This window comes from Dipodomys ordii, unplaced genomic scaffold (assembly GCF_000151885.1).
Source record: "Dipodomys ordii isolate 6190 unplaced genomic scaffold, Dord_2.0 Scaffold82, whole genome shotgun sequence".
In the NCBI taxonomy this organism is placed as follows: domain Eukaryota; kingdom Metazoa; phylum Chordata; class Mammalia; order Rodentia; family Heteromyidae; genus Dipodomys; species Dipodomys ordii.
The window spans coordinates 8,999,757-9,023,660 of NW_012267298.1; positions in this window are offsets into that span (position 1 = coordinate 8,999,757).

The window sequence follows — 23,904 nt, forward strand, 5'->3', positions numbered from 1 at the left end:
CATAATTAAATTAACAGTAAAAAAAAAGCCAAATCTTGGCAATCAAAGCTATAATTTTTGTGCAAGGTCAAAAATTAAGGTTCTAACATCATGCAAGCTCAGATTTGATCTTTGGTTCAATATGTTTGATATTCCCAACAATGTTCATCTCAGAGGAGTGAAGAACTCATGTAATGTGTGTGTGAGCATGCACCGGGCATGAACTCAGGATCTCAATGCTATCCCTTTGCTTACTCTCTGCAGGCTGTAGCCCTATCCCTAGCATGCCAGGCACGAGCCACCAGCACCCTGCTAGAATCTGTGCATTTTATATCTGTGTCTTCGATAATAAGCTCAATGCATTTAGAGTTTTAAGATCAGCAGTTAACATGCTGCTGAATTTCTTTTCACATGCCCCATACTGTCTATGCTGACACCACATTTATATGCTTATTATTCACTCATTGCTTGATCCACTTTTCCATAGCTTTTTGCATTGGTGAACCAGTGCTGTCTGTAACCAGCATTACCCTCAATTCTGTGAGAACAGCCAGGTGCGGTGGCTGCTGGACCTTGGTGACCTCGTTAGTCACCATGGCCTCCTTGTCTCATGGGATGGGTGTGACTGTCCTCATCTGATGCAGCCAATTTTACTAAGATGTTTCATTTAGGAATCATAACTACTTTAGAATATCCCTACCCCCTCCTAAAATGGGCCCTGATCCATGTCTACTCACACTGTAAGCAAAGGAAAAGAGCAGATAGGGACAAACATCGACAGTCCAGTAGCTTTTATTTGGGAGTGAAGCCTGGGAAGGGCACCCAAGTCTCCGTCAGCCTGTTGAAGAGGAAGTGGCGAACCTGCCTTCCAAATAGGGTCCCCTTAAATGATAGACAGAAACACTGAAGTCAGGCAGGGCAGGTGGAGCTGGGGCAGTACACAGATCTATCTTGAGCAGAGGGTTTTAAACTTTCAATTGCATGTGTGTGTACAGGGACACCGCCTGTTGTCACCCGTGGCCTTGGTCTCAGGCTCTCTTCAGGAGGAAGGGGAGGGGAGATGATTCAGCAAGATCAGCAGCAAGGTCAGTTCTACGGCTGTCAGGGGTCAGAGTGAGTGCTTCCAGTTGAAGTCATTTTCCCATCACACATATCTGTGATTCTGCTGGACCAGGGGTCAAAGGAGAGGCCAGTCTGATCTGGAGAGGAAGCTTGTGTGACAGGGCTTGGACTGGGAGGTCTCATCTCCACTGTTGGGTCTGTGGACTTCTTTAACAGAGAATACTCATTTACTCACCTAGGTGTCATACTCATGGCAGGGTGAAGACAGTACAGCAACAGGTTGTTCCTATTAACAGCAAACCATTGTTTACTGTTGGTTGGGATTGAGTCTAACTAAAGAGGCATGGGAAAACAGGAAAGGAAAGCAAGAATGAAGGAAGGAAGGAAGGAAGGAAGGAAGGAAGGAAGGAAGGAAGGAAGGAAGGAAGGAAGGAAAGAAAGAAAAAGGAAGGAAGGAAGGAAGGAATCCTGAGCAAGATTTGGGAGTCGATTTCACCAGAGTCACTTTGACTATGTCTCTTCTACTTGGAGATATTAGAAATTCAACGACTAAGGGTATTCTTCTGCATCTTTACCAAAAGGCTAAGAAGACATAGAAAATACTGGTCTGACAAAATGAAAGCCATCCCTTTTCATCCATCCATAATGCAAACTCCTGTGCAAAGCCAAATCCTCCATAGTTCTTTTCTACCCTGACACTCACTGCCAATGGGACTGAAGATTTGATGCTAGTACCCCCAGGGTTTGGTACCACTAAGAAACTCTGAGTTTGAACCCAGGCTTCCCTACTTACCATTTGTCTAGTTGTAACAACAGCCACCAGTCATTAGGGTAGGAAGGAATTTTTCCACACTGCAGACTGTAATCCATTAGTGTGCATGTGTCAGAAAATCAATTGAATGATATTAAGACAAGCTCTAGCATGTTCTTTCTAGTACTTTTGTTTTGCTATGCTTTGTTTGCTTTTCCTTATTTATTGATTAACACACAGCAGAAACAAGTAGAATGGGATGCAGATTGAATCTATCATTTACATCGAGAATAAATACTGTTTTGTGACACTGGCTGTATTAATCAGAGAAATAGAACCATATTTAGAGAACTGGCTCACATGATTATGAATACCAAGGCATCACTATGCTATCTTAAGCCAGAGAAACTAAGGAAGGGTGCTGTGCAACTCCCAGAGTTCAGAAAAGACAGTGTAGGTTTTCATATTTAAGCCAGGAGAAGATGGATAAACACAGACAGAGACAGTGAGAGAGAAAAGGGGGGAGAGAGAGACACAGAGAGAGACAGAGTTAGAGAAAGGAGGAGGAAGACATGGCTTGCTTACTCTACTGTTTCAATGGTCAGTGTGTTCCAGAAACATCTTCCCAGGCATACCCAGAAATATGTCTTATTAGCTCTCTTAATTCAGTCAAATTGACACTTAAAATTAACCAGTATATACAGTGAACATCTTAGAATGAAGAGCAGAAATGAAATGACCAGAAGTGGAAATATGAGTAGAGAACTATAAAGCTAATGAATCCATCAGCACTATGGCTCCTGCCCATTCCCGTTAGGAAACTCTGGAAGGAGATGCCTGGCACACAGCCCCCGTACACATGCTTCCTGAGGTATCAACCTCTCCTTCAAAGCAAGATGACAATTTCCAAGTGAACTGGAATGCAAGGTTTGTTCAAGCAGAGTCTGGCCATTTCTTTGTAGATGGCCTTTATCTCTCACTAGCACATAGAGTGAGGGTCACACCTGTCCTGTACAGAGATACAGTAGTTACAGCAAGGTACCCAGGGAACCAATGCTGAGCGTGCATGCCCAGGAGGGACCGCCACTTCCTATTCTGACACCCAGAATCATTTCATTTAGCATTGCAGGTTGATGTGGGATCCGCTCAGCAAGCAGAGCTGATGCTTTTCTTTTTTTTCCAGCCTGCAAGATCACATGTGAATTTAGGACTAGACCTCAGCTGCAAATACCCACAGCATGCCCTGGGAAGGACCTAGTTCTTCTTCATAGAATGAATAACCAGCATAACAACTCTCCTCACAGAAACCAGGGAGGCTGCAGGTTGACCTACACAGTGAATGAATCTAGCTCACCATCCTCTCTCATCACCAAAGATCAGATAACTCCCACTCCTCAAACACTCAGGTACCAGGTGGGAATAGATGAGTGGCAGGATAATGGAATGACGGAACTTCCAAAGAGATAGTGTCTCTTTAAAAATCCAGTGTAAGTTTACTGACATGCTCAGTGACTCTGATTCACTAGAATAAAAAGGCTTAAATAAAACCTGACCTATTTAAATAGAATTCCACTACCTACTGTCTCAAACATCTTTTCTCAGACAAAGGATTGGGAAAAACAAACAAACATAACTGTAATTTCATCCACATTAGCCAGTTGATTAGAGGGCTGGAGTAGCAATTTACAGGGGAAGCGTGCATCTGACGCATGCCTCCTGAGCCACATGCATGCGCTGTGGTCATAGTAGGATTGGTTCCGCTAAACTATCTGCATGCATCTCATTTGTGGAGCCTAGGCTTCCTTCAATCTTCGAGTCAGCTGATTATGTGTCTAAGGTTGCAAGGAAGGTGAATTTCCAATAAGTGCGTTGTTCTGTAACCATGCCATTGACCTTAAAGAAATGTACTTCAGGGCTGGGAAGGTGGCTCAATGGTAAAGTGCTTGACTCTCATGCATGAAGTCCTAGGTTCAATTCCTCAGCACCACATAAGCAAAAAGAAAGAAAGAAAAAAAGAAATGTACTTCATTCTCTCACTTCAAGCTCTGTAGAAGGCCCCAAGGACAAAGTTAGGTGTGGTACTCTCCAGGAGGGCCACTAACTTGCCACTCACCTTTGGTCTCCTAGTCCCATTCCTTAACCAGGAGGGTAGAAACCAAGGAGCCAGAGATCCAACAGTGTCACTGATAGCTTCCTACTCCATTGTTCCAAGGATGACTCCATGTGGGTGATTATTACCACTGTGGCCACAGTGACTTCAGAAACAGAGTCACATTCAGGATCACCAGACCAAATGACCAGCCTGCACCTCTGAGATGAGGCCTCAACATACTTGGAACAGGTGGCATAGCCCTCGATCACAGAGACAGAAGCAGAAAGGCTGATGCACAGCTCCTGCTGCCTCACTCAAGTGAAGGGTTTTCTAGAAATCGAGCTGGCCAGTAAATGGAAGAGTACTTAAGACTTAGAGGTGATATGACAGAAGAAAGCAAGCAACCTAAGAAGCCCAGAACAGACTTACCCATCAGCTGAAGCTGAGGTCTGTGCCATTTCAAAACCTAAATTCAGGGAACGGAATCAGCCCCATTGATGGATGGACAGCACTGACCTCCTAGGTCAGAGCTGGCCAGAAATTCAATCCAAGTCACAAACAGGTCAATCCAAGAAAAATGAAAGGCCTCAAAGTTGTAATGAACACGAGGGTATTTTGTATAGAGGTCTTTGTAGTATAACAGAGTGATCTTGAGTCGTAGTGGCCCAAAGCATCTATGCATGTTCCTTGGAGACTGATCTGATCTAGGCAGAAGCCCCGGGACACACACGCTTCCCAGCTCTCTACCCTGCATGCCCCTTCATCTCCTGTTGCCTAACTAAATCATACTATGACCAGGGCCATAAAAAGCAGCCTAAGGGGGCAGTATTTGCGGGGAAATTAAAGAATCTGTCTCTGCTGGAGAAGTAACACCTTTCCTTATTAACTTTTACAAATCAGGGCATTTACTTATCCATTTGGGTTGAAGACAGGGGTAAATTGACCCTTGTATATATAGAACCAGAAACTCCGCTGTGGCCACTGGACAACAGTAAGTCGGATTAAGGATGAGCCCAAGGACTACCAGTAAGCCATTTATTAAGATAGAATGCTTTGGCTATTTTTGTCATGTAACTGGGACTTTTTTCTAAATATAACAAAATGGCTATATAAAGTTATATCTAATTTTTGAGTAACATGACATCTATCTCCTTATTGTATTTCTAAATTTTATAACTAAATTTCTTTAGTGTTTAATTCTTTCTACTTCTTTGTTTTCCTCCCTTCTTTCCTTCCTCCTCCCTCCCTTCCTTCCTTCCTTCCTTCTTTCCTTCCTTCTTTCCTTCTTTCATTCTCTCTTTCATTCTTCCTTCCTTTCTGGACTTGGAATCAATCCTAAGGACTCATGAGTGCTAAGCAAGCACTTTACCACTGATCTATAGTCCCTAATACATTCAAAATTAATTAATAATTAGTAATTGTGAACATTTATTGAACAATTTATGACATTTTTCAACTACATTTATTTATGAATGATATGTAGAAAGTATATCAGTGTTGTAACATGGGCATCTTGATATAGGTCTTCATTGTGAAATAGTGAAGCCAAAAACTTCAGCACACTATTTCCTCAATCATTTATCCCTTCTCTGTGTTGAGGATGTTTAAATCCCCTCTACTAGCAATTTTGAAAGAAACATGTTTAGATGTCAGGTAAATAAATGCTCCTTACCTGGTAAGGGTGAATTCCAGAGCAGAGCTCAGTAGGAATCCTGAAGATTCCTCAAATAAAGACCCCCCTCAGGACAAGCGGCCTGAGGGGACCCACAGTGCCCCTGCCTAGCAGAGGACAGCGGCTGGACAACTGATTCTGTCTCTGACTTCATCTTGGACACTTATGATTTGAGTATAAAATGTTCCACATAGGGTAATGCTTGGTTAGGTTATTTTGGGAGATTATGAAAATTTGGAAGGAGTATCTTGCTGAAACAGTGCAGGCCCTGCTTTGAAAGTGGACCCCAGCCGCTGCCCCCCACCCCCGCCCCCACCTCCTGCGGCCTACCCTCCTTCCCCCCCTTCTCCTTCTCTCCAGGTCCTTTCCTCTCTGCTTCTCTCCCACCTTTCTTCCCTCCTACTGCTTTCTTTCCTTCTCTTTCTTCCTTCTTTCTTTTTCTTTTCTTGACTGTCTCCCTCCCTCCCTCCCTCCTTTCCTTCCTTCCTTCCTTTCCTTTCCTTTTCTTCATTCTCTCTCTTTTCGGTCTCTGTCCCTTCCTCCCACCCCCCTCCCACTATCCCTCCTTCCTCCCCTCCCCCTCCCCCTCCTTCTCCCTCTCCTTCCCTTCCCTTCCCCTTCTGTTTCCACTTTCCCTCCCCTTCCTCCTCTGTTTCTTTCCCCTACTTCCCTTCCCTTCCCCCTCTCTCCCTCTCACTCTCTATCCCTCCCCCTTCTCCTCTCCCCCCCTCTTCCTCTCTGATTACAGTCATCTTCTAGGCGATTGTTTCATTTGTTGTTCCAGGGCTATTTTTGTGTCTTTTGAAGCAAATTTTCTATATAGTGGAGCAACCATAATTTGGTAATATTACAATGTGGTGTCCGGTGGCCAGGCCACTGAGAGTTATGAACTAACATGCCTTGTGTACTCTGCTTGAAGATGCCATCTTCTGATTCTCTGCTATCCTTTATATATAGTATAAATATATAAAGGTTAATGCCTCTGTTTTTTCCTATTCCAATCCTTTTATGATATGTTTAAGGATATAATAAAATAACTATTTTAAATAATAGTTGTATACCTGGAATAATCTACTTTTTCCATATTGTGTTACAAACAGGTTGCTCTCATTTTTTCCAAGTTATTTGAATACATTATTGTGTGCTCTACCTGAAAATAAACAACTCTTTGTTCTATGAAAATATTACAAAGGAAATTAGATAACTTAGGACACACAATTGCTTGGCATCTAAGAGCATGTGCATAAATGATGGATGAATATAATTAAGACATTTCAGTTGTTGTAAAGACTTCAGAGAAATATATGATTTGAAATGAAACTCTTCAACTCATCAGGCATTTATTGTTGTTTTGTTACCTATTCTTTGAATTATCTTTTTTAATGTGATAAAGGGCATTCTGCCAGAGACCAAAGCAGGCTTTTCCTTTTCAACCAATCTCTGTTTCCCAGATCCAATGTGTTTATAAACAGAAAAATCTTGATTGAGTCAATCTATTATTCCATTCCATGCATCAAAAATGATAGTTCAAGTCAGTAAAGAACAGAAAAAGGAAAATACTGAAACAATTAAACAACTAGACCCAATTTTTTATTTTATTTTCCCAAAGGCAGGAAGCAGCAAAAAGTGCCACTTTAGGAATCTTTAATGGGACTTTTCTAATTCATTCTTCTAGCGTGACTCTCGCTGGTTCATTTTAATCCTGATGGGATTCTCTCTAATGGTCATTAAATTTCAAAGTACTGCACAATTAAGAATTAGTTAACTATTAGACCATGTAATGCCACTCTGATTTATGCAAGCTTCATTAAAATCTTTTTCAGCAAAGATCTGAAGGGGATATGAAATGCATCAGATTTGACAATTCAAATCAGTTTAATGAGAATTTTCCTTTCTTGAACTTCAGCAATGTGCTTCTACGATGGGAGATGTTTCAGAGAATGTAAAAGCCTAAAAGGTTGTTAGTGATTTCGCAAAAGGAATAGAACATGTAAATCAGGAAAAGAAAATTAAAGGCATAGCAATATATATATATATATATATATTTCTGCATATATGTATGCATTTTTACATATATATATATATATATATATATATACACAGTTATTTTTTATGATGCCAGAACCAGGAGTCTTCTGAGTCAGAATGCTTGGTATATATTATATAATCTTTGTGAATTTATTTTGCCCTCACTATTAATTAGATTCTTACTATTGGATTGCAAATTACCACAATTACAGTGACTTACCACAATATCCATCCATTAAATCTTCGTTCTATGTCAGAACTCGGGTAGACTCAGCAGGACACTCTGCTTAGCATCTTTGAAAGCTGAAAATAATGCAAGTGTTCTTATCTACAAAGTTTAATGCAGAACTCCCATGGTCATTCGGTGTTTTGCAGAATTCAGTTCTTTGCCATCCCTCTGGCTCCTTCCTCCCATAGTCAGAGCAACCATGGCATAGCCAGTCCGTCTGTTCAGATCCCTGACTCCCCCCCCTTAGTTTCCCTCTTCTATAGCATCTGGGGAATGGTACCCTGGTTTCAGAAGTCTCTGTGATTAGATTAGGCCCACATGCATTTTCTGTCTTATTGCCAACTAATGAGCAGTCTTAATTACATCTGTGGCCGGATCCGGCAGTATCTAGGTTATTTTTTGCACGGTGTAATCAGGAAAATGGAATCTTGGTGGTTAGGGGCTGTATCTTAGGAATTTTTGCTGATGAGAGCCATAAAATGAGATGAATAGAAAGATATAACCCAGAAGATTCTGGTGACGATAATTTAACGTAACATAGGTTAAAAAAAACCTTAATACTTCTCTCAGAAAGTTTAGCTTTATTAGCATTATTATTGTTATCAGTGCTATGATCACAGTGTAAGTCAAATTCAAAGGATTAAGGTAATCACAAATGGTGTTCCAAAATGCACTGCCGCTCTTTGCTAGTGCTTGCCTGGGTCTCAAGTAGAGAAGCATCTGCTGAAGATGCACAGAATCCCAGTTTTAAACATTAAGAAAAGCTCAGACTGAATTTAACCTTTGAAGTCTATATGGTGTGAGAGTGGAGTTATAGTGACATAGGGACTCCTATGAAGAGACAACTATGAATGAAAGGAAACTTGCTCTTTCTTCCCTCTGTGTTCATTTCGTCCACACTGTGTCCCCCACCCCAAGACGAGCAATTACAGTGGCTGATGTAGAACAAATGTGCTTCCAGAGTCCTGGTGTGAAGATCCCAAACAGAGATGTCTCTGCTGGGGCTGGTTAGGTGGTTCAGTGGTAGAGTGCTCACCTTGAATGCATTAGGCCCTGGGTTCAGTTCCTCAGCACCACATAAGCAAAATGAAAAAAGCCAGAAGTGGCGCTGTGGCTCAAGTGGTAAAGTGCTAGCCTTGAACTGAAGAGCTGAGGGACAGCGCCCAGGCCCAGAGTTCAGGCTCCACGTCCAGACCCCCCCCCCCAAAAAAGGGAAATATCTCTGCTGTGAAATGCGCACCTATGAATCCTGCCCAGTTAAGGGCTGCTATTTTCTTTGAAAAAATATTTACAGAAACCTTTCTATTTGATTTTTACATGTACTACATTTCTGGAGGGTATTTTTTTTTTATTGTGAACATACTGTACAGAGGGGTTACAATTACATGGGCAAGATAATGAGTACATTTCTTATCAAGCATTACAGCCTCCTCCTATGTTTACCCTTCACATCCCTTTCCAGCCTCCCCCCACCTCCCCACCCAATCCTCCCCCCCCCACCAATGTTGTAAAGTTCGTTTTCGACATGACAACTTGTACTTCTCATTGTTGCAATGGGTCCACCTGTATCCTTATTTAAACAACTTGCTTTTCCTCTTCCCCTCCACAAATTATACCAACATCAAATATAGTGAAAGCAGGGGTTGTTATACTGTGGGGGAGGGACATACAAAGCAACAAAGAAATAATCTTATAAATGTGTTAGAAACAAATGCATGAAAGAAAAAAACATTTAAATACATATTTAAGTGTTCATTTTCCTAACATCACATTATCTGAACTTTTATGCTTGACTCATACATATATTAGATATTGCAAATAAGGGAAACCATGGGACCTATGTTTCTTTGGGCCTGGCTTACTTCACTTAATTTTTTCCAAGCCTTTCCATTTCCTAACAAATGGGGCAATGTCATTCTTTCTGATGGAGGCATAGAATTCCATTGTGTATATATACCACATTTTCTTGACCTGGAGGGTATTTTTAAATGTTATTTTATTGTACAGATGCTGTATCCTGAAGGTATTTTTAATGAGCATATTTTTAATTAATTAATTATTACATTGAATGCTAATATAGGTTAGTAATAAAAGGATGAGAAATATAAAGTAAAAAAATAATAAAAACCATGCTGGAGTAGATATATTAGAAAGAAATTCACCTGCAACTTTATTAGTATCTAAAGAATAATGGCATTAATTCTGATGGTAAAATGATTGATAAGAGAGTAAAGAAAAACACAAAACAAACCTAAGCCTTAATCGCCCCCAAATCACAGCTTCCCCATGCTTGATGAATAAAACATCAGAACTAGAGGAACAATCTACAGGGGAAGTACAGTCACGTATCACACTTAAAACCAGCTGTGCCACTGGCCAGCACTTAGGTATGTTCTCAGCAAGGTGTGAAATTATGAAAGCATGACCCATCAAATTGAAGTAATCAACATTTATAGAAAACATGAAGTAACACCAACAAAATGCACATTCTCCCAAATTTGCCTGATACACTACTCTAGAAAGATCACATTGGGGAACATGAAAAAAATGGATATAAATTCAACAGTGTTTGAAATCATGCACACTTTTCTTCCTGAGTCTAAAAGAACTGAGCTAGAAGTTAATCACAGAAAGAAATCTGAAAAGTATCTCAGGTGCCTGGAAGTCTAACATTCTACTTAAAAGTAACTTATCAACAATAATACTCATTCCTTGAGAATCTGAGAGCTGAGGATTATATTTAGAATCCATCATAGTCAGGAAAGTCAACAGACTTTTATCTGCAACTAAACTGCCAGAAGCCAGAAGTGGAGCTATGGCTCAAATGGTAGAGTGCCAGCCTTCAGCAAAAAAAGGTAGGAGATAGCTCCTAAGTCCTGAATTCAAGTCCCAGTACCAACACCCATAAATAATAACATATATGCTGAAAGGAAGTCACTTGAAAAATTAGAAAATATGTTTAAACCAAGGCAAGTAAGAATTAGAGAGTACTGTTTGCTTACAAATATTTAAAGCAGTGCATAGAAGGAAATTTGTATTAAAACTTCATAATGGAAAATATAAAGGAATAACAAATTAAAAAGCTCAATTTTTATCTTAAAAACACTGGATTGAAGAACCATAAAGTAGTCCCAAAACACACAGAGGAAAATGAATAATAAGGTTAAAAACAAATTGAAATTATATCACAGACAGAAAAATAAAAGAAATTTTCAATAAACTTTAAATTTTCTGTTAAAAAAGAAAAAGAGAAAAAAAAGAAATTCAATAAAATAAAGTTTTAAAAAATATTATTGATATTTACAAGTATCTAAATTCAATCAAGAAATAAATGAGATTTGCATTACCATCTCAGTGCTACAAAAGAGTAATGTAGAAGGATAAAGACATTGGAAGGAAATCATGAAACAAATGTTTGCTTGCCATAATTCTTCCATTTTCTAGAAGAGGACCACTCACTTGTGAGATAAATATCAAAGTTCGACAAAGTATAAAGAGATATATTACTCCAACTATTAGATAAATTGAAGGCTTAAAAATCAAAAGGGAAAGAAACAAATAAAAACTCCAAGCTCAAAGATGTTCATTTGACAAATTACACTAAATGCTTGAAGAGCTAGAATTTATACAATTGTTTCCAGGACAATAAATAGAGGAAAATATATTTCTGAATCAATTTTATGAAGTCAATATTATTCTGATATTATCCAAACCAAAGATTTTAATGGAAGAAACATTAGTGAGAAATGACTAATTATTATTATGAATATCAACAGTAAGAAAATCTTTATTAGCAAAATGAACATAGTATCATATTGAAATTAACAATATATAAGCTATTATAATTTAGAGAATATGAAACTATGAGGAAAACAAGTAATATTAGAGCTGGGCGCTGGTGGCTCACGCCTGTCATCCTAGCTACTCAGGAGGTTGAGATCTGAGGATCAAAGCCAGCCCAGGCAGGAAAGTCCCTGAGACTCTTATCTCCAATAAATGACTAGAAAACTGGAAGTGGCACTGTGGCACAAGTGGTAGAGAGCTCGCCTTGAGCTGAAGAGCGCAGGGACAGCACCCAGGCCCAGAGTTCAAGCCCCACGACCGACAAAAAACAAAACAAAACAAGTAATATTAGGATTCAAATTTAATACATATCAAAATTATTTGTATATATTAATAACCTATTACATATTATAATCTCTTAAGAACAACTCTGACATTCCAGAAAGATTTGTCATTTATATGTCATAATATGTCATACATGATATATATCATATACATCATAATATGTATCACATCTAATATGATGTATATATCATTTATGCATATGTGTATACAGATATGTCAATGTGTGTATATATCATATAGATATATAGCATATACATTATACATATGATGAAGCATATATGATATATATTATATGATATCAGATCATACAATACATCATATGTCTGAAAACCAAAGAAATGAAAGAAAGCCTAAATCATGGGTTAGAAAATTGTATTGTGTATTTAGTTTCTTTTAAAATATTATACCTTAGGGTGGGTGCCAGTGGCTAATGCCTGTGATCCTAGCTACTCAGGAGTCTGAGATCTGAGGATCAGGATTCAAAGCCAGTCTGGGCAGGAAAGTCCATGAGCCTCTTATATCCAATAAACCACCAGAAAACTGGAAGTGGTCCTGTGGCTCAAGTGGTAGGGTGCTAGCCTTGAGCTGAAGAGCTGAGGGACAGTGCCCAGGTCCAGAGTTCAAGCCCCATGACTGAACAAAAAAAAACACCCCATACACAAATAAAATTTTATATATACTAGTGATCAAAATTCCAAGAGTGCTTTCTGAGACCAATAAGCAAGCAGACTCTAAGTATATTCTGAAGAGAAATAAAATCTAAACAACTTTGGGAAAAACTGACGAAGTTAGAGATTGCTTTTACACATAGTTTAAAAGCTACTGTAATCAAGAAAGCCTATAGTGACAAAAAATAGACACATAAATCAATGGAATGGAATAGACAGTCCAGAAATAACCCTCACAAATAGGATCAATTGATTTTTAGCAAAGGTTCAAAGACAATCCAATAGAATAAGGATAATATTTTCAACAAACACGACCATAAAAATTGATCATCCACATGCAAAAAATGAATATTGACCCATAAATCTATACAAAGACTAAGTAAAAATGGATCACATTTTAATGTAATGAATAAAACTGTAAACCTAGAATGAACGTCGAACAAGATATTTTTGTGTATATGATTGCAGATGAGACAAACACTTCTCAGATAAAATATCAAATTCAAAATCCATAAAATAAGATAATGATAATGAAATTGGTTTTCACAAAACTAGAAGCTTCTACATTGTTAATGCTATTCAGGACATAAAAGAAAAAAAAACCTAGGAGGAAGTATATGAAAACACACATTTGACAAATAACTTCCATTCCAAATATATAAAGATTCCTCACACTCAATAAAAAATAACATTTTATGTTGTATAAACACACCCCAGTATTATTCTCAGCAAGAGAGGAGGGTAAAAATTTTAAACAGACATTTCATTGAGCAGATCAATGTATAGAAACAAGCACTGTAAAAGAAGCATTAGAAAATGTCTGTTCCATGTCATGAAGTTCATTTCTCTTACCGTCATCTTTTTTTTTTTTTTTTGTCGGTCATGGGGCTTGAACTCTGAGCTTGGGCGCTGTCTCTCAGCTCTTCAGCTCAAGATGAGCACTCTACCACTTGAGCCACAAGTCACTTCCAGTTTTCTAGTGGTTTATTGGCAATAAGAGTCTCACAGACTTTCCTGCCCCGGCTGGCTTTGAACCACAATCCTCAGATCTCAGCCTCCTGAACAGCTAGGATTACAGGTGTGAGCCACCTGCGCCCGGCTAGTGTCATCTTATATTGTCATATATACATAGCTATTTAGCTATTCTGCTCATCTGCTAAGATTATCCTAGATCTATACTAATTATTGCAAATAAGGAAAACTCTGGGACCTATGTTTCTTTGGGTCTGGATTACTTCACTTAACATAATTTTTTCCAAGTCCTTCCATTTCCTTACAAATGGGGCGGTGTCTTTCTTTCTGATGGAAGCATAGAATTCCATTTGTGTGTGTGTGCGTGTGTGTGTGTGTGTGTGTATGTGTGTGTGTGTCACATTTTGTTAACCCATTCATCTACTGATGGGTATCTGTATTGGTTTCATATCTTAGCTATGGTAAATAATGCTGCAATAAACATAGTTGTACTGGTAGCTTTAGTATGGCCTTGTTTATGATAGTTTGGGTAAATGCCCAGAAGTGGGAGCAATATGTGTACTCTTTTGTGGAACCTCCATACTGCTTTCCAGAGTGGTTAAACAAGTTTACACTCCCACTAACAGTACAGTAGGGTTCCCTTTGGACCACATCCCCTCCATCATCTGTTGAGGTTTTTCTTTGTTGTTCTTATTTAATGTACTATGTGATATTTTTGTTGCTTTTGTATGTTCTTTCCCCGATAGTATATCCCCTGTTGCCACTTTATCTGAGTTTGGTACCCTGGCATTGTGTATACGTTTACCTGAATTAGGAAAGGCAAGGGGAACAACAGAATGGTGAGACAAAGCACAAGGGAGAATCAATGCCACCGTGATATACACAAGACAATGTGTTGGAAATGATCTGTACAACTAGGGAGTGGATAGGGTAGGGGGAGGGAAAGTAGGAGAAAAATGAGGGAAAGGATAACAAGTTTGACAAGAAATGTACTTCTTACCTTACTTATGTAACTGTAACCCCTCTGTACATCACTTTGGCAATAAAAAAAATTTAAAAATTAACAAAGAAAAGAAAATGCCCGGTCCATTTGATAAAGATATACCTCTACATAGCTATTGCAAAGCAAAATATAAACCAAATGAGAAAAGAAGGAAGGAAGGGATGGGAAGGGGAAAGGAGGGAAAGAAAGAAAGAAAGAAAGAAAGAAAGAAAGAAAGAAAGAAAGAAAGAAAGAAAGAAAGGAAGGAAGGAAGGAAGGAAGGAAGAAAGAAAGAAAGAAAGAAAGAAAGAAAAAGAAAGAAAGAAAGAAAGAAAGAAAGAAAGAAAGAAAGAAAGAAAGAAAGAAAGAAAGGAAGGAAGGAAGGAAGGAAGGAAGAAAGAAAGAAAGAAAGAAAGAAAGAAAGAGAAAAGAAAGAAGGAAAGAAAGGAATGAAGGAAAGAAAGATGGAAGGAAGAAAGGAAATACTAACAAGATGAACTGTTGGTAAGGCTGTGTGTCATCAGAATTGATAATGTCTTACATGGACATAGAAATACCATAGTACCCGAGAATCTCTCCTACTGATGAGAAACAAAATTACATACTTTCACACAAATGTGTAGGCAAATATCTAGCAATTTTTTTTGAACAGCTCAAGTACTTATCAACTTAATATCAGTTAGGAAGAGACTACCATGCATGCAAAAATATTGATGTATGATTGATGTATAATTCATTTCAATGACATTCTTTTAAGGGAAAGCAATAAGTAAGTGTTTCCCAGGAATAAGGTGCAGACAGGAAAGGAATACCATAAGGGACATGAGAAAGCAATTGAAGGATGAGATATAGTTCTTTGTTATGTCTGTGATACATTGATGTAGACAATGAAGGTAAATTTCCTATAGATAAGTTGATGTCTATCTACTATCCACTGATCTGTCTGTCTATGTTTTCTTTGTGGTGACATTCATCATGAAGACACACGATAATGTAACAGGGAGTGGCTACATTGTCTCTTTATGGAACCCAGGTTGGCCTGAAACTCCCGATCTTCTTTGGCTCAACGTCCTTACAGATGGGATTATAGGTATGCACCAACACATCCAGCTAGCTCTGTACTTCTGAGGAAAATTACTATTGTCAAATCCTTGAAAATGAAACAAAAATTTAGCAATTCAGATTTCCATGTCTTCTAGGGAAAAATTTTCTCCATTCTCTATTTTTTCCTACGTTTGATATTCCCATTCTCTTTCATTTTAGCCACTGTAATGGTATACAATCGGTTCCCTTGCTGTTATTTTTTGTGGGTATGCCTGGTAAATAATGAGGTCCATGTTCTTATATATGTAAATAAAGCATTCACTTATACTATTTTGTCACATAGCTATTTAAAATAGTGTTTATTTACATATTGAGTCCTCTTTTTTTCATTGATTGGTAAGAATTACTTACATGCTTCGTGGCAAGCACATTGTTAGTTATATATCTTGTAAATAACTTAGTCCTATGACCTCTATTTGCTTTGTCTTTATGTTTTGTTTAACAGTTACTCTCGCTTTTATTGTAAGTCCCTGTCATTCATATTGTCTCCTTTTATTGTTTGTCAAACATTTTCCTATGCCTTTGTCATGAATGACTTCTAAATAGCTCTCATTAAAGTATCACCTTTACATAGCCATTCAAGGAGGTTTCAAATCCACAAGTTAGTTACTGAGTACAGTGCATTTTAGGGCATGTGAGAGATGGGAAAAATGATTGAAAGAGTGACAGTGATCAAGAGGCACTGATGTCAAGAATTTTACTTTTTATTTTTTTCTTTCGGTCATAGGGATTGAACTGAACACTTGAATATCAAGGATTGAGTGCATGTGACGGCAGAATTTTATTCCCTGCTTTGTCTTTGTAATCTTGTTAGCTCATGGTTTGATGTGTGATGCTGGGTGTCTACCATCTTCACTTTCATTGACTGACTTACTTAGATTTTTCTCCAAAATCACAACATCAGTGGCTGGCATACCTAAATTGTATTTTTTAGTCTGTTCTCTAAATTCATAAACAATCAATTTCATGTATTCCTTCTGGGTAGGTTGTACTGTGATCATTCTTCTTTGCTTGATTCTCCTGGCCAGGACGGTCCGTGAGGAGATGGAAGTGGGTATCTTTGCCTTGCTTCCATGTCAAGGCTTTCCCTGTTTCACAATCCATGATGCCAGTTCTATGACTTTTAGAGCAATCAATTTTAGAATTTCCCTCTGTGCTTCATAAAAGGCTTTCCTCTTCTGGAAACATGTGATTTATTGTGTGTTTGATATGCTGATACATTTTATATTGTATCCTGTTATTATGGTGAATGATATTTATTCCCACTAATTCTGTATTTTGTAAATAAACATGATTTTTTTATACCTCTGGAGTTAATATGCACGTGTCTTATTTAGGATTTTTGATTAATGATCATGATTAAGAACAGCTTAAAATTTTCCTCTCTTGTGCAATCTTCCTTGGAACTATTGTAAATTTTTTGTTGGTTTCATAAAAGTAATGGAAATATTATTTTTCAAATGACATATTGTTTTTCTTAGTTTGGATTCTTCTATGTTAGATCCTGATGCTTTAAGAATATTCTTCACAAAGGACCTGGTAAGTTTGTGTTGTTGTTGTTGTTTTGTTGTTTTGCATGTTTTATAAAAGAGAGAAGCACAAGGAGGCTTTGGCCTGCTTGCTCAGGAGTTCGGGAACATGAGCAAGACTTTAGGGACGGGCTCTGCTTGAGTTCGAGCCGGGTAGAACCATGCGCCAGCTTAGGGGAAGGGAAATTTCCAGGTACTTCCTGCTCTCCTTGCATGTGTGGTAACTCAGAGGTGAAGAAGAAAAGAATCTGGCAGTGAGAACAGGGTCCCAGGGGAAGCTCAGAACCACAGTGACCTCCAGGAGGCATGCGCGTCCCCTCGTGGGGTTCACCAGGACCACAGTGACCTCCAGGAGGCATGCGCGTCCCCTCGTGGGGTTCACCAGGACCACAGTGACCTCCAGGAGGCATGCGCGTCCCCTCGTGGGGTTCACCAGGACCACAGTGACCTCCAGGAGGCATGCGCGTCCCCTCGTGGGGTTCACCAGGACCACAGTGACCTCCAGGAGGCATGCGCGTCCCCTCGTGGAGTTTACCAGGAAACAGATCCATTTGCTTTTCACGTCTTCCTTCAGCCTTCTCCGAGCTTCCTCCCTCCCACCACCCTGCCCAGGCTCTTGGTCTTATTTTCTGTCAAAAGAAACTTACAAATGGAACAGAAAAGTATAACAAAGATAAATGAGATGGATTGCTTATCATCTTCTTTGTCTCTTCCTTCAAATTTGTTTTTATTCCCCTCCTAGTAAGGGGTAGACTAGAAGCAGAAGCAGACGTTCCTCATGATTTCATGTCATGCTTTTATCAAACAAGCTAATCTCTTGGGAACAGTTTCTGCTTCCTCATGGATACCCTCATGCATGCAATTATTTGCACCCATGCATACATACACACATGCACACGCATGCACACAAACCTACATGTACAGCACATTCGTAAGTTATTAAGTTCAGATGAATGAAATTTTTCAGTGGGAGACTTGCACCTCTATTCTTTGAGGATTAGGAGCTGCTGCCAGCCTAGCCCACTGTTGACCTTTCCAGCACTGTGGCGAGTTCTCCAATTCAGCTCCCCAACTAGCAGGAAGGGATGTTCTGAACATCAGGTTTGTTTTCCTATCTCATGTAACACTTCAGTACTTAGAGGGAAGTGCTGCATCAAGCCACCTGCTTGAAAACATCTCAAAGGTCCCAGTCCAAGCCGGGCACCGGTGGCTCAAGCCTGTAATCCTAGCTACTCAGGAGGCTGAGATCTGAGGATCGAGGTTCAAAGCCAGCCCGGGCAGGAAAGTCCGTGAAACTCTTATCTCCCATAAACCACCAGAAAACCAGAAGTGGTGCTGTAGCTCAAGTGGTAGAGCGCTCACCTTGAGCTGAAGAGCTGAGGGACAGCGCCCAGGCCCAGAGTTCAAGCCCCATGACTGACCAAAATAAAAAAAACAAGCTCCCAGTCCAACCTACTAGTTTCTGGCTTGTTGTTTCCTGGCTATGTGTCATGAAAAATAGACAGGATTCCCAGTTGCTCTCTGCTTTCTTAGAGCTCAGGAGCCCTTTAGATAGAATGCTCATTTTAAGCTTTTGTTGCATTGTAGCAAGTGAGCCCTTCCCATTACCTCCATCAGGAAAACAAGGACCAGGCCTCACTCAGGCAGTTCTGAATGAATTTAGAAGAGAAGGATTCAGAGTGTACTCATGGTTCACTTTCCCACATCTTACAATATGATAAACTTGTGTTGTTTTCACACCAAGAGAAGATAAGTAGAACAGGAGGGCAGAAAGAGAGAGACAGAAACAGAGACAGAGACAGACAGAGACAGAAGGAGGAGGAGGAGGAGCAGGAGGAGGAGGAAGAAGAAGAGGGTGGAGGAGGAGGAGGAAACAACAAAAAAATAGGAACATAAGACCTTATCTTGCTATTAAATAGGCTTCGATGAAAGTACATGAATAGTTGTCATCTGTTTTTCTGACTGTGTAAATTCCCTACCTCCAGAAGGAGGCAAAGGCAACGCTCAGCTGTCAACTTAATCCTCTAGAGTTCTCTTAAGAAAAGAAGCATTTTTTAAGCCATGTTAAAATGCAAATAGCCTAAATTGATACAGACTTTTCCTAAGATAATGGAAAGCGTTGTGTGGAAAATTCAGTGAATTTATTTTCGGGTGTTGGGTTTTCAACTGATGAGCTTGCTGGGGGTCTTGGGGAAGGCTGCCAGCTTTCTCTTGCTTGTTGTATGGTCGATGTAGGAAGGTAGGCAGGTTTGCTATCTAAAATGGAACTCACTCTTATTATATATTTGAACTGAGGATAATACTGATTGACTTCAGAGGCTGCAGGATGATGAATATTCCATTACAGCCTGTAGTCACATTCCACTTTTAATCTGCTTGGGCAGAGTAATGTATATAATGCTAGACTCCCTTATGGAATTCATTGATTCTAAACTGCCCACCATTGATACACTTAAATAAATCCTACTATGAAATGTTTCCACATAGCTAGCCGCCAGTCAGGTTTGTCTTTCACACCATTGTTTTTGTTTAAGAAGGGAGAGACACCTATGGTGCAATTCAAGACATTGAATTTTATTTGAATTTAAAAGCTCTGGTTTGTATTTTGCTCAGCTCTGCCATCTTCTGGCTTTGAGAGATTCTGTGATGTCATTGAAACTGCGCTTCCTTTTGCTATTATATATATATATACATATATATACACATACATGTATATAATCATATATATATTTATTAAATTGTTATTTTACTTATATAAAATATATCCACTATTCTATTAGTATGAAGTAAATTGTCTAATGTGTCTGATAGCATTTTTCAAATTACTAAACTAACATGCTATATTAATCATCATTGTGATAAATGTTATTATATAATTTCAGAGCCATCTTCTAAATCATGGGCTAATCACCTTATTCACTGGCAATTTGTTTGTAGGACTTTATTTGGTATCTGGACATTGTCTCACCTCTGAGCACTTCTGTCTCTAAAGGAGCGCTGACACTGGCAGGTTAATGTCATTATAGATCAGTATTTGTGGTCAGATTTCTATTTTTAATTCATTAATTAAAATTGCTAGCATGAGTTTTTTGCATAAAATCCTGCCTCCTTTCTTTGGCTCCTGGGGAGACCTGTCAACACTGGTCCTACATCCCACATGGCAAATCCCAGCTAGAGTGAAGCAGCAGAGTTCTCAATGTTTTCTTGTTATTTGTGTTCTTGTGATCTGGATTCTGGGGCCTAGTGGACAGGTGGCAAAATATATTTGTCAGCACCAGCTAAAGCAATGCCAGCAGTTAACTTGTCTAGCCGGGTGTCATTCATACACAAAGTAACCTAGGGAAAGCCCATCTTCAGAATCACCACTGCTATGCGGCTATCTTCCCTGCTCATCCCAGTGTCCAGCAAAGGACAACCAGAAATATCCTAAGCTATTATACCCTGTCTACCTTGCTTTTCCCACTGAGACTACAATAAAGAGCTTGACCTCTGTGGTTCCTTGATCATTCTGCATTCTTACTGATCCTGGTGATTCCACATAAGAAACAGAGACCTTGAATACAAATTTGTTTTTCAAAGGCAGTTGTTTACTTCTCTCAGGACCTCACCATGCCCCTTAAAGAGAATAAAGTCCATTCATTCATTCAATCAAGTGTTGTGAATCCAACCCAGGGGCTTATGCATGCTAAGGAAAACCCAAGTCCCAATGTTACATTTGGAATTACATCTCCTAACTGCCTGTGGGCTTTCTATTTATACCCCTCTCTTATCCCTGCAGTCTCCCAGCTTTCTGCTGGGCTGGGCACAGTTCACAGACTTGCACATACCAGTCCTTCTGTGCTTCTGTAGGGTCTTTCTTTCTCTCAGAGCATTTAAGTTTGTAGTTTTCCAGTGAGCTATTAGAGAACAACAATGACCAAAACAATCAGAAAAAAAAACACTTACAAAACAACTATTAAAAGCTTAGTAGGTCCTTTAGTGAATTAATTTATATTTCAAATAATTAAGTATTTTGTTTAGATATTAGCTACTATGTAGGTTTAAAAGTGTTGGGGTTTTTTGCCTATCATTAGAATTGATTGTTAGGTTGTGGTTACATATTATCATCCAGAAATTCTTATAATAAAATATTACTCAGTTTGAAATTTAGTTATCTTATATATCTTCTTATTCTTTTATTAATAGTTGTATGTTAATATATAAGGAAAAAAATTAAGAGCAATTATGTTGAGATCATATCACAGGTATTTTTTCAGCCTACAAAAATTAACATGAAAATATAAAATTCTGTTATTTTGGAAGATTTAAATTAAACTCACTTACTTTGGTCAAAATGATAGATTATACTTAATGCAATCAGCAACTAATTTGTTTTCTGGACCTTATAGATAATTATCCAGGTGCATGTCACATAATTTCCAGCAAAATGAGCAATCAGTCATTGGAATTTTCTTGTTACTTGCTGCATGCCCGGAGTTTTTCTTGATGCTGCCAAAACTTTTCATGAATTTTAAACTTTCAAAGCTTTCAATCTAGGAGCGCTGATAAGAATTTCTCAATGTGAAGTGGAGATATCATCTCTGGCACCATCTTGGCCACATGGTGCATGGTAGGGTCTGGCATCTTGTCTTCATGGTAGGGGAAGGTGAAGCCCCCACCACCAGGTGATGGGCATGCCTGAATCTCTGGAGACACAGTTGGGCAGTTGGCTAATTGGTTACTAAACCTGTGAGTCCTGTGCTTGGGACTGGGAATGTCCTGTGACCCTGCTCCTGGCCTTACCCTATTTAGGCCTGACCAGCTGAGGTACCATTACGCCATGCCAAGTTTCATTGTGCTTGTGTCTGTGCCCTGTCTCCTGGCTCTTCTCTGGTCACCTTGGCATCCCATTTCTGCTCTCCATTAGAGCTGAATTGGTGTGTTGGTATTGTTTTTAATTCTTGCTTTCCTCTTTGGCCTTCATAGCTCAGTTTCCTAGCAAGGTTAAGTGTAATTTTCTGGCTACTGGTCTTTAAGACAGGAATCTACCATGCAGCTGCTGGCCTTTTAATAACGACTCCAAGATTTGACCTTTCAAAATGTGGCTTCTCTGTTTTCCCACCTTATAACCAAAGGAATAAGTACACATAATTCCAAAGAACATATCCTAGAGACCAATGCATAAAGTAATTTGTTCATTGCAACTCAGGAAATATGGGGATCAATAGTAGCTGAAGATTTTAGAAATGCACATGGCAATTTTATGTCTGTCTTTTTGAGTCTTCCAGAAGTATTCCTGTAGCAAAAATTGAGGTGTGACTGATAGAGTGAGAAATGTCCCCAGAGTTATGGTTGGTATTCATAGTTGTGATGGTTGGTAACAGGGTGGGAGATATTGTGTACTGACCATGTTTTGTTGCGGGTAGTAAAGAAAGGAGAAAGCATGGTAAGGAAGTAGCAGGAAATTCAGATCCACTTTTAGCTCAAGTCCCAGTCTAAGTCAATCAGTGCTACCAAGGAACTCTACAGTGAGTTTCAGTTTCTCCCCAGAGTCCATGCTGGATGGAGACAAGAGAGCTGAAATTTGTCATCGTATGCTGATTATGGGTGGTGAAAATAAACTCCAATGCACTTCTGTCTCTCTACACAGGCAAAGCAGGTTTGCTAGCTAAAGACCTGTTGTCTTAAGGCAATGGCACTTTCAGCCACAAAGCCCACCGAGAGTGGACATGGACACGGAACAATGAAGAAAGGAAGCAAAGGAAGCTACTGTGGTCTATGTCAACAGAACAGCAGAGATAGATAAAGACATTACACGAAAGCAATGCTACAAGGAAATATCGCCCGCAACCAAAGATTAAAATATTCACTTACTAAATATTAGCAAACATTACCCAAGGATCTATAGAACTAATCATGTGACCCAAATTAGAGTCAACCATAAGGTAATACACAGTGGAACAGAGAGTTCCAGAAAATCCTACAAGAGTGATAACTGAGTGAACTAAATCAGGCCAAGTACAGTCACAGAAGGCTTCTTGCTGAGGTTTACATGCCCCAGGAGGTGGAAAAACACCAGGAGACACACAACTGAAGATGAGGGAAAGGTTTTTTGTTTTTGTTTTTTGTTGTTGTTGTTTGTAGGTTGTGCTTGAACTCGGGGCCTGGGCACTGTCCCTGGGCTTTACTCAAAGCTACTGCTCTACCACTTGAGCCACAGCAACACTTCAGGTTTTCTGGACTTTCCTGCCTGGACTGGCTTTGAACAGTGAACCTATGAGTTCAGCCTTCTGAGTAGATAGGATTTACAGGCATGAGCCCCTGGCATCCGGCTGAGGGAAAGGTACTTTAAAAATGAAAAGTAAGATGCATTTTAGAAATGGAAGGTAAAATAGGCAAAACCATTCAATGGACCAAAGCATGCATGTGTCCCATACCAGCCTGTGCGGTGGGGCCGAATGCCTGCCGCTGAGCTCCACAAGGCTGGGGAAAGAGGCAGAATTCTGCATATAAGAAAGTGACACCCAATAACAGAGTGGTTGGGAGCAGACTCTGGAGTCATACAGGCTAGAGTCAACCTCAGGCCCCCTCTCTCTACTTGTAGAATTGTGGGAACTATTTGGAGCTTCTGTGCCTAAGCATTCTGAACAGAGGAAGAAGCCATTAGAAGCCAGTCTTGCGTGTAAACCACAGAAAATGTTCACTCATAATTATCCTCTTACTATTTAT